An 11,543-nucleotide genomic window follows, 5' to 3' on the forward strand; every position below is an offset into this window, starting at 1 on the left:
AGGATTTAAAGATTGAACTGCAAAGATTCTGGCACAAGCCAGTAAAGGTGGTTCCAGTGGTAATCGGCATACTGGGTGCAGTGCCTAAAGACCTTGGCTAGCATTTGTAAACAATCGGCACTGACAAAATTACCATCTGTCAGCTGCAATAGGCCACCCTACTCGGATATGCACACATTATTCACCGATACATCACATAGTCCGATATGTGATCCAATACAACAGCCAGCATAGTGATCTTGTTTGCTGTGTACTCATCTTGTGTGTATCAAATAATAATAATAATAATAATAATAATAATAATAATAATAATAATAATAATTTGGAACTTATGCCTCAAGTACCACCTCCCAGAAGCAAAGAACTGGTGGGATCACAAACCTGCAAAAGTATTGGAAAATGAGCACGCAAAGATACTGTGGGACTTCCGAATTCAGACTGACAAAGTTCTGGTACACAACAAACCAGACATCACAGTTGTGGAAAAGAAAAAGGTTTGGATCATTGATGTTGCCATCCCAGGTGACAGTCGCATTGACGAAAAACAACAGGAAAAACTCAGCCGCTATCAGGACCTCAAGATTGAAGTTCAAAGACTCTGGCAGAAACCAGTGCAGGTGGTCCCGGTGGTGATGGGCACATTGGGTGCTGTGCCAAAAGATCTCAGCCGGCATTTGGAAACAATAGACATTGACAAAATTACAATCTGCCAACTGCAAAAGGCCACCCTGCTGGGATCTGCGCGCATCATCCGAAAATACATCACACAGTCCTAGACACTTGGGAAGTGTTCGACTTGTGATTTTGTGATATGAAATCCAGCATATCTATCTTGTTTGCTGTGTCATAATAATAAAATAATAATAATAATAATAATAATAATAATAATAATAATAATAATAAACCCCCCCGCAGGTGCCACCTTGACGTGGTGGGGGGGCTTAGCCATTCCGAGGATGCTGAGGGCTGTGCTGGCGGTAGTGTAACTACCGGCAGGTCCAACCAAGCCAGAGAGGCCTCAGCGGAGGAATGCAACCAAGTGCACCTAACCCATTAGCATATGGAGAATCAAACCAAAACGAAGTCTATACTGGCTCGGTCGTCGCCCAGGATAAAAAGGACCGCGGTGGATGCTGCTGATTCTGGACATCCATCGACAAGTGGGCTACGGAATCATCAAAACCCAAATGAACAGTCACAGAAGCGGCAGAAATATACAATGCCAGAAAACCGCACAGTCATGAAATGCTATTACAACTCTGAACCTGAAAAGCGCGGCTACCAAAAAAGGATGCATCAGCTATGGAAACAAGAGTACCCTGACTCACAGATAACAGAACCCCTACTGGCTGACCAACGAAGATTCATAATCAGAAACAAAGTGTTCAGTGAAGTTGAACTCGAAGAAATCCAGAAAATCTGCAAAGCAAATTACCATCAGACCACAGCACAGACAGCAGCAGAGACTCCAGCAACACTTGGAATGGTGGAACAGATTGAACCAGAAGAAAGTGTGGAGCTTTTGCAAGAATTTGATGAACCAGCACTTGAAACACCTGTTGAACCACCAGGAACCTTGACAGCAAGACAACAAGAGCTCAAGGATAAGATCATGGCTCATGCTGCAGCAAATGCAATAAGACAGCGGCTCCCAACTCTAAAAACAGTGCCCAAGAGACACCTGGCGCCTCTCATGAAAGATGTGAATGCAGCACTCTCCACTGTCCAAATAACATCAATTGAACAAACAAACCAGTATGCCTACAGTGCAGCAATGATAGTAACAGAAGAGCTTGGGCTCCTACAACCAAGGCAGCCCCAAAGAAAATCGACTGGAAAACCAAAGTGGAAGGTCAGGCTAGAGTTGAAAATCAAAAAGCTTAGATCAGATGCAAGTAACCTGAAAAATATGAAAGAGAAGAAACTGAAGAATGACAAAATCAAGCAATACCTGATCCGAAAGTACTGGCTGAACACTAGAAAAATTGAAGAAGCTTTGGAAATTGTGAAAGAACAAATTACAGCAACAGCTAGAAAAATTGAAAGATATGAAGCCAGAATCATCCAGTACAGACAAAATCAACTGTTTCAATCAGGCCAAAGACGGTTCTACCAGAGTCTGAACCAAACAACAGACACAGTAACCATAAAGCCAGAGAAAACTGCAACAACGAAGTTCTGGAAAGAGCTTTGGGAAAATAATAAGAACTACAACAAAAACGCTGGGTGGATAAAGGAGTTTGAAGGAAAATTCTCACAGAACAAAATGGAACAGATGGAAATAACAACTGAAATGATCAGCAAACGAGTGCAAAAAGTCAAGAACTGGACATCGCCTGGTAGTGATCAACTTCATGGATTTTGGCTCAAACATCTGATTAGTTTACATGGAAAAATGGCCCAACAATTCAATGAGATGCTGCAGAAAGGAAGTATCAGTGAATGGCTAACAACTGGAAGAACTTACCTGATACAAAAGGATCCAGCAAAAGGAGCAGCACCAGGAAACTACAGGCCAATAACGTGTCTGCCCACTATGTTTAAACTACTGACTGGCATCATAGCTGACAGAATTCAAGACTATCTTGAAGAAAAAAACATCTTGCCAGATGAACAGAAAGGCAACAAACGGAAAAGCAGGGGCACAAAAGACCAGTTATTGATTGACAAAATGATTCTGGAGAACTGTAAAAGCCGAAAAGCTAATCTTCACATGACGTGGATTGACTACAAAAAGGCCTTTGACTCACTCCCACACAGCTGGATCATCAAGTGCCTGGACGCCATCGGGATTAGTAAAAACGTTGGCACCTTCATTGAAAACATGATGGAGCACTGGAAAACTGAACTGTTTGTTGGAAATGAAAGCTATGGACTTGTCAACATCAGGAGAGGAATTTTCCAGGGAGACTCATTGTCCCCTCTGCTTTTCATTATTGCCATGATCCCTCTGTCAACAATCTTACAAAAAACAAATCTCGGCTACCAAACATCTAAGAATTCTCACAAAATTTCGCATCTGATGTACATGGATGACCTGAAGCTGTATGGAAAAACGAAAACTGAAATCCAGTCTCTGACTAACACTGTCCGAATTTTTAGCACTGATATCAACATGGAGTTTGGTTTGGACAAATGTTCGACAGTGGCATTGAAGAAGGGGAAAATCATTGAAAGTGAGGGCATAAATATGCCTAATGGCCAAACAATAAAGTGTCACCAGCCAGAGGCCTATAAATATCTGGGCATATTACAGCTGGACAACATCAAGCATGAACTTGTGAAGACTGTGGTCAGTAAAGAATACACACAAAGGGTCAGAAAAATTCTCAAAAGCAAGCTCAATGGAGGCAACACCATCAAGGCCATAAACACCTGGGCCATGCCTGTCATAAGATATACTGCTGGCATTATAAACTGGACACAGATGGAACTGGACAATTTGGACAGAAAAACAAGAAAACTCATGACCATTCATCACTCACTGCACCCTCGCAGTGATGTTGACCGGCTATATCTGCCTAGAAGATCAGGGGGCAGAGGACTCTTACAAGTAAAACAAGCAGTCAAAGAAGAAGAACATGCCCTGGCAGAATATGTAAAGCAAAGTGAAGAACCTGCTTTGATTGAAGTCAAAAATCAGAAACTCCTCAAAGCACAGCAGACAAAAAACCAGTACAAGAAAGCCACACTACAAACTAGAGCTGACAGCTGGCACAACAAAACATTGCATGGAAAGTTCCTTGACAAAATTGAAGGAAAAGCTGACAAGGAGAAGACCTGGCTCTGGCTCACGAATGGGACCCTGAAGAAGGAGACAGAAGGCCTGATCCTTGCAGCCCAGGAGCAAGCCATCAGAACAAATGCAATTAAGGCCAAGATTGAAAAATCAGCTGATGACCCAAAATGCAGACTGTGCAAGGAAGCTGACGAAACCATTGATCATCTCCTCAGCTGCTGTAAGAAAATTGCACAGACAGACTACAAACAGAGGCACAACTGTGTGGCCCAAATGATCCATTGGAACTTATGCATCAAGTACCACCTGCCAGCAGCAAAGAACTGGTGGGATCACAAACCAGCAAAGGTCGTGGAAAATGAACACGCAAAGATACTGTGGGACTTCCGAATCCAGACTGACAAAGTTCTGGAACACAACACACCAGATATCACAGTTGTGGAAAAGAACAAGGTTTGGATAATTGATGTAGCCATCCCAGGTGACAGTCGCATTGATGAAAAACAACAGGAAAAACTCAGCCGCTATCAGGACCTCAAGATTGAACTTCAAAGACTCTGGCAGAAACCAGTGCAGGTGGTCCCGGTGGTGATGGGCACATTGGGTGCCGTGCCAAAAGATCTCAGCCGGCATTTGGAAACAATAGACATTGACAAAATTACGATCTGCCAACTGCAAAAGGCCACCCTGCTGGGATCTGCACGCATCATCCGAAAATACACCACACAGTCCTAGACACTTGGGAAGTGTTCGACTTGTGGTTTTGTGAAACGAAATCCAGCATGTCTATCTTGTTTGCTGTGTCATACAACATCGTTGTGTCAATAATAATAATAATAATAATAATAATAATAATAATAATAATAATAATAATAATAATAATTTATGACTACACTCTGATGTATCTGATGTCTTATTTTCATCTCTGAATTTTTTCAAGGTCTGCTATTCTACTGTCAAACTGCTTTTACTTTCAAAGGGTCTCCTTAATGTTTAGGCAGGATCTCTTTCCTTGGAATTTGACTCAGTTGGTTTGCAATTTAGTCTTTGGAGAAGAATAGCTTGTTCCATCTGCTACATGACATCTCTTCAGATATTAAAAAAATATCCCTACTGTTATATCACCTCCTATAACTATATCCATTTGTTGGATCCTCTAGAATTACAGTATTTAGACTGGTTATGAGAAAGATAATCCAGACTCATAGAATCATAGAGTTGGAAGAGACCCCAAGGGCCATCCAGTCCAACCCACTGCCATTCAGGAACACAGAATCAAAGCACCCCCAACAGATGGCCATCCAGCCTCTGCTTAAAAACATTACTATGGGTTCAAACAAAACCAGCAGCAGAAGAAGACCACATGGCAACCTAAGGCAAGAAGAGCCATGTTTTGTCACAAGATCTTGTGACTGTGAATTCTATAGTTTGAGAATAGTTTATCTGTCTTAAATCTCCCACCTTGCAGCTTCAAAAGATGAGCCCAGGCTCTAATATTGTGAAAAACATTCCGACATTCCTTATCACAAGCCATGCCTAATGTCACACACCTCTATAATTTCTTTCTTTACTCACCTCGTTTCTTAGCTAAACCGTGCTTTTCTCCATAAAGGAATTATTCTAGTCCATTTTGGCTGCTCCTTTCTACACCTAATAATACCAGCTTGTATCTTGTGCAGCAACGCAGGAGAATAATTTCAGCGTGCAGTTCACAATGCACTTTAAAACACCACTGAATGCTTGGATTAGCAGCAAACAGAATTGTGACGTTGAGGCTCCTTAGACTGATTGCCAAAAAGATCGTATGGGTGACTGCAAGCTTATGGTAACTGAAGCATGCACTTACTAGACAAGTTGAGTGAGTTTCAGACAAATATTTACTTTGGTATCAATAAAGGGGAGGAGTATATAACAGACTTTTGTTGGATTACACCTGCTGAATCACATGTCTAATAAATAATCCATGGTTTCCCTAAAAACAAAAGAATCATTGTCTGCATACCAAAATGACAAGGAGGTCACCCTGATTGTTTAGTAGTTGTCAATGTTTTGAATCTGGTATTTGAATTCAATGAAACCAGTGCTTTGAGTAAATAGTGCTAAAAGTCTGGAGACTGGGATTTAAATCTTGTGTTTCTTGTTGCTGCTGAGAGAGATTTTGATTGAACATGAAATGGAACTTCTGGTTGGTAAGAGTGGTTTGGCAATGGAGCCAATTACCTAGAGAGGTAGTAGGGCTTCTTTATCTGAACACTGAATCATTGAATCATAGTCATAGAGTTGGAAGAGACATATTGGGCCATTCAGCCCAACCCTCTGCCAAAAAGCAGAAAAATCGCATTCAAAGCACCCCCGACAGATGGCCATCTAGCCTCTGCTTAAAAGCCCCCAAAGAAGGAGCCTCCACCACACTCTGGGCAGAGAGTTCCACTGCTGAATAGCTCTCACAGTGAGGAAGTTCTTCCTAATGTTCAGGTGGAATCTCCTTTCCTGTAGTTTGAAGCCATCGTTCCACGTCCTAGTCTCCAGGGCAGCAGAAAACAAGCTCCCTCCCTCCTCCCTATGACTTCCCCTCACATCTTTATACATGGCCCTCATTATGTCTCTTCTCAGCCTTCTCTTCTGCAGGCTAAACATGCCCAGTTCTTTAAGCTTCTCTTCATAGGACTTGTTCTCTTCGCAAAGAGGCTGGATAACATGCTGGGGATGCTCTAGTTCAGCCTTGTCCAACCTACTGCCCAAGGGCCCCATGTGGCTCAGGATGGCTATAAATCCAGGCCAACATTACATTATAAACTTACTAAAAATATTATGAGATTTCATTACAACTCAATTTCATGGTTCTCGAGTGTGAACTTTTTACATAACAACAGAACAGAACGGAATAATCAGAGTACGTTGTATCCACAAATATTGGAGTATTATTTGTAATTCACATAATTGCAAACAGTTGGATCAAAAGAAATGAAAAAAAAGTTAAACTTTACTAATATAGTAAAGAATAAGAGGAGTCTGTTACAATGTTGCATAAAATGTATTGTGAGAAATGAATTCAAGTGTGTATTCTGTATTAGGCATAGTGTCACCATGCCCTATAAACTCTTGCTATTTGTACACATGTGTGGCTTGTTTCATGGCGGTGTGCAGTAGACATGTGAGCAAAATTCGTTCCTACCATTTCTACCATTTCTTTCATATCTTCCATTTCTTTGGAAGCCTGAAATATGAAGCCTTGCCCCACACAAAAATCTGCTCAACACGAAAGCCTCAACACGAAAACATGCCAATGTGAGTAGATCAATAGGTACCGCTCCGGAGGGAAGGTAACAGCGCTCCATGCAGTCATGCCGGCCACATGACCTTGGAGGGGTCTATGGACAACGCCGGCTCTTCGGCTTAGAAATGGAGATGAGCATCAACCCCCAGAGTCGGTCACGACTGGACTTAATGTCAGGGGAAACCTTTACCTTTACCTAACTGAGCAGCAATTCCTGCATGCACTGCCATGAGATAATAACTTTGGCAATTTCTCCATCACTGAACATTCAGTGATCTTTCCTGCTTTTCATCCCTTGAGCAAGGACCCAACGAGATAACTCCAGACTCACACCAGCAAAATCAAAACAAATGTCAGACAAATGCAAGCTAATTGACAGCTAGGGCAATTCCAGTTCCAACGAAGCTAAGGTCACAATCAACAGTTGTCAGCCACAATGACAATCATTTACTATGTGTTTGGGGCATCTGGTCATGTTATAAACTCCTAGGCAACCGCGGGGAAGGGGAAAAGCCTGTTAAAAGGTCAACCATGTCTGCTAGAACACAGGGTCTTGTGAGGTGTGTTAAACAACTGACCCAGCCATGATTGACACCAGCTTACTAGGAACTTCCATTTCTTTCTAAGCAACAAAAGACAATAAACTACTCTTCCATTTGCTTTAGGCACATGGGGTCAGTTCTGGAAAGTCATTTTGTGTACCCCTTAACTGCCTTTATCTGGTAGGAATGGTTCCAATTGATCCTCTGTTGTCCCACTTTTTCAACTGCTATTAAAATGTCATTTTCTATCCCTGCTTCTCACTTCTCCCTTTGTCTTCAGCTTACTGCAGTTGACCTGTGTACTTTGAAATTAGTTTGAATCAAGTTCAGTAAGCCAAAGACAAAGGGGGAAAGTGGGAAGTCAGAAAAACCCGTAAGTATTCTGCACACCTCCAAGAATAAGACTACAGTAAAGGAGTTTGTTTAAACCAGCTTTGCCCTGCTTTTGGCAGAACCATGGGAAACTCAAAAGTTTGCTTGAAACTCCAGAGTAGTGGTTCTCAACCTGTGGGTCCCCAGGTGTTTTGATTTACAACTCCAAGTTTATTAGCTATTGAGATTTCTGGGAGTTGAAGGCCAAAACATGTGGGGACTCACAGGTTGAGAACCACTGCTATAGAGTTTTAATACCAGGGCTTTGGGGCAGTCTGAGCAGAAGACTGGGTCTGATTCAACCTGAACCACTATCGGGATGCAACACTGGCACTATCACCCTATCATCATCACAGGGAAAAGGTACAGATTGTGCCCACATCATGGTCACTGCCTTTCCTAGCTGGCCATAGAGATCCATCTAAGTTCCTGGCTATTGTGGGCACCTGTACTGATGTCAGAATGGGGCATTAGCATGGCCATAAGAAAGAAGGCCCAAGCTGTGGCGCAGGAGGGAGAGCAAGCCAGCTGCAATTAACTGCAATGAATCACTCTGACCAGGAGGTCATGAGTTCGAGACTGCTCGGAGCCTATGTTTGTTTGTCTTTGTTCTATGTTAAAAGGCATTGAATGTTTGCCTATATGTGTAATGTGATCCGCCCTGAGTCCCCTTCGGGGTGAGAAGGGCGGAATATAAATGCTGTAAATAAATAAATAAGGTAGGCATGTTGACAAACTCCACTGTGACGATATGGAGAGGTTGCCCAGTGGATCTTTTTAAACAGTTCATTCCCATGCATGTCTACTCAGTGGGCCTTCTCTTAGTAAGCGTGCATACCCTGTTTCCCTGAAAATAAGGCATCCCCAGAAAATAAGACCTAGTCGAGGTTTTGCTGGATTGCTAAATATAAGGCCTCCCCCAAAAGTAAGACCTAGCAAAGTTTTTGTTTGGGAGCATGCCCTCAAAACAGAACACCAGAGCATGCAGGATCGGTAAAGGTACATGCCATAGATTGTTGTACATGGAAATAATGGTAGTAACAAGAAATTCTTGATAAGATTCACAGTATGTTTGGTTATGCTAGTTTGTGATGACAACTACTGTACAGCATATAATAAATGTTCATTTTTTTGTTCAACAATTAATGTGAATTTTTTTTCATGGAAAAATAAGACATCACCTGAAAATAAGGCCTAGCGCGTCGTTCCGAGCAAAAATTAATATAAGACACTGTCTTATTTTCGGGGAAACACAGTAGGGTCATATTCTTAGTTCATCTGTACATGATGACTTGGGGTGCATCTACACCAGGCATGAGGAAACTGGGGCTCTCCAGGTGTTTTGGACTTCAACTCCCACAATTCCTAACAGCCGGTAGGCTGTTAGGAATTGTGGGAGTTGAAATCCAAAACACCTGGAGGGCCCAAGTTTGCCCATGCCTGATCTGCAATGAATAATGAATTCAGTTTGAGCCACTTTACTTGTCATGGCTCAATGATTAGAATTCTGGGATTTGTAGTTTGGTGAGGCACCAGCACTGTTTGGCAGAGAAGGCTAAAGACCTTGTAAAACTACAAATCTTATGGTTCTGTTGCATTGAACAGTCTCAGTGGCCTCAAACTGCATTCATTTTAGTTGCTTTACCCTTGGGATGGATTTGGCCACTCTTGATCACATCCAGATCTCTTCCCACTCTCTGATATTGTAGTTTAGCAAGAAGAACAAACTGAAGATCTCGTGCTATTTTCTAAAGAAAAGGAGATTATTGCAAAGTAAAAGTGCAACATGTAACCCTGAGAAATAACAACCCCAGAACCTTTTCCTCCTTGAAAAACACAGCGGGTGCGTCCAAGAAGCTGATGTTCCACTGGGCCCATTAAAGAAACCAAGCGTTTGGCTGCCAAAGTGCAAATATTGAATACAAAAGGGTTTCCATGCCAACTCAGATTCTGCCTCCTCCATTTCAAGGTTTCAAGTGCCCAAGTCTGATCTATGTCAAACTCTGAAAAAAGACATCTGTTGAGGGAATATTTCCCCAACAGCCCACAAAAGCATACATCTTACCATCCTGAATTTATTGTACAGAAATAGACAATATATATTTTGTTTTGTTTTTTCTCCGTAGTTCTTTTTCAGGAGGAGTATGTGGATAAAATGCATTGGATGGAATGAAGGAGAGAAAATGAAATACAGCTAGCCTTCCACACTTGCAGGTTTCATTTCTTTTGCAGGTTTTGATTATTAGTAAATTTGATTAATATCTAGGCTCTTCAGCATAACTCCATGGTTTCCTTTGGCTAGAAGCTGACCATTAGTTGTGTTAGAGGATATAGAGATTGTGTTGTCAAAGCCTTTCATGGCCAGAACCACTCGGTTGCTGAGAGTTTTCTGGGCTGTATGGCCGTGTTCCAGAAGCATTCTCTGCTGACGTTTCGTCCACATCTATAGTAGGCATCCTCAGAGGCTGTGAGGTCTGTTGGAAACTAGACAAGTGGGGTTTATGTATCTGTGGAAGGTCCAAGGTGCTTTAGGCAAGGATGAATGTTACAATAGGCTACCTTGATTAGCATTGAATAGCCTTGCAGCTTCAATGCTAATCAAGGTGGCCAATTGCAACATTCACACTTGCTTCACAGACATCTTTCTCCCACTCTGGACATTCCACAGACATATAAACCCCACTTGCCTAGTTTCCAACAGACCTAACAACCTCTGAGGGTGTCTGCCATAGATGTGGGTGAAATGTCAGGAGAGAATGCTTCTGGAACATGGCCATACAGCCCAGAAAACCCACAGCAATCCAGATCTAGAGATTGGTAGAGAAAATACTTTTCTAAACATTGGTCGGTTCTCCAGTTCAATCCTCAAGGTCATGTTGGAGGACCTAGAGTTTCCAAGAGAGATGATCTCTCAGGTAAACAAATAGATTTTTCAAAAATTCATTGATTTTTCTGCCAGGATTCCACACTCCCAATCTCAGCTAATTTGGCAGGCTGTCTGTAACCCATCTCTTTTATTTCCAAATAGACTGAGAAGCAGTAAAAAGCCCATCATGATGATGTCTGAGGTGAGATTTGTCAGAGCTAAAAAAACCCTCAAAGTTTTAAAAGCCATTTGAGACTCAGCTCAGTTGCAATTAGGGATGGTTCACTTAGTCATTTCTTGGGATTGTGACACCATGTATTAAATGATTTACCCACATAGTTATCAACACAGCATAAAAGTGCCGAAAGTTTTCCTCGTTTCCCATCCTTCTCCCGTGCCCTGTCCTCTCTTCTTCCCTAAGTAAACTGTGTGTTTGTGCTAGTTTACTTAGGGTCACACCATAAATTGCATAGGATTTTCTTAGGCAAGGAATACACAGAGGTGTGGCTTACCTATAATTAGTATTGGGAGGGAAGCAGGGAGAATCTCATATTTCTAGTTGCTGATTTACAAAATCCTTTGAACTCCCTGTTAAAGAAATCACAGCTGCAATGTAGACAGGGTTGTTTAGAAGTCACCATTGGTGGCAGTGGAGGATGCTTAATAGTATACTTTCTGCATGGGAGATAATTTGGGGAGAGAAGGGTGATTTTGGAAAGTCTAGCCTTCCTTTTCCCATTGTGTGAC

General features: G+C 42.0%; 1 protein-coding gene across 5 annotated transcripts in view; it reads right to left on the bottom strand.

Moving 5' to 3' along the window:
* Positions 1-11,543, bottom strand: part of fam107a (family with sequence similarity 107 member A) — a 90,939-nt gene that overhangs the window by 29,181 nt on the left and 50,215 nt on the right. The window contains exon 1 of one of the 5 annotated variants that reach the window (XM_008105426.3): positions 5,315-5,459. The exons of the other annotated variants lie outside the window; for them this stretch is intronic. The gene's annotated coding sequence lies outside the window, so the exon portion shown is untranslated. Of the gene's footprint in view, positions 1-5,314; positions 5,460-11,543 lie in introns of those variants that run through there. 5 annotated transcript variants of the gene reach the window in all.

This window comes from Anolis carolinensis, chromosome 2 (assembly GCF_035594765.1).
Source record: "Anolis carolinensis isolate JA03-04 chromosome 2, rAnoCar3.1.pri, whole genome shotgun sequence".
In the NCBI taxonomy this organism is placed as follows: Eukaryota; Metazoa; Chordata; class Lepidosauria; order Squamata; family Dactyloidae; genus Anolis; species Anolis carolinensis.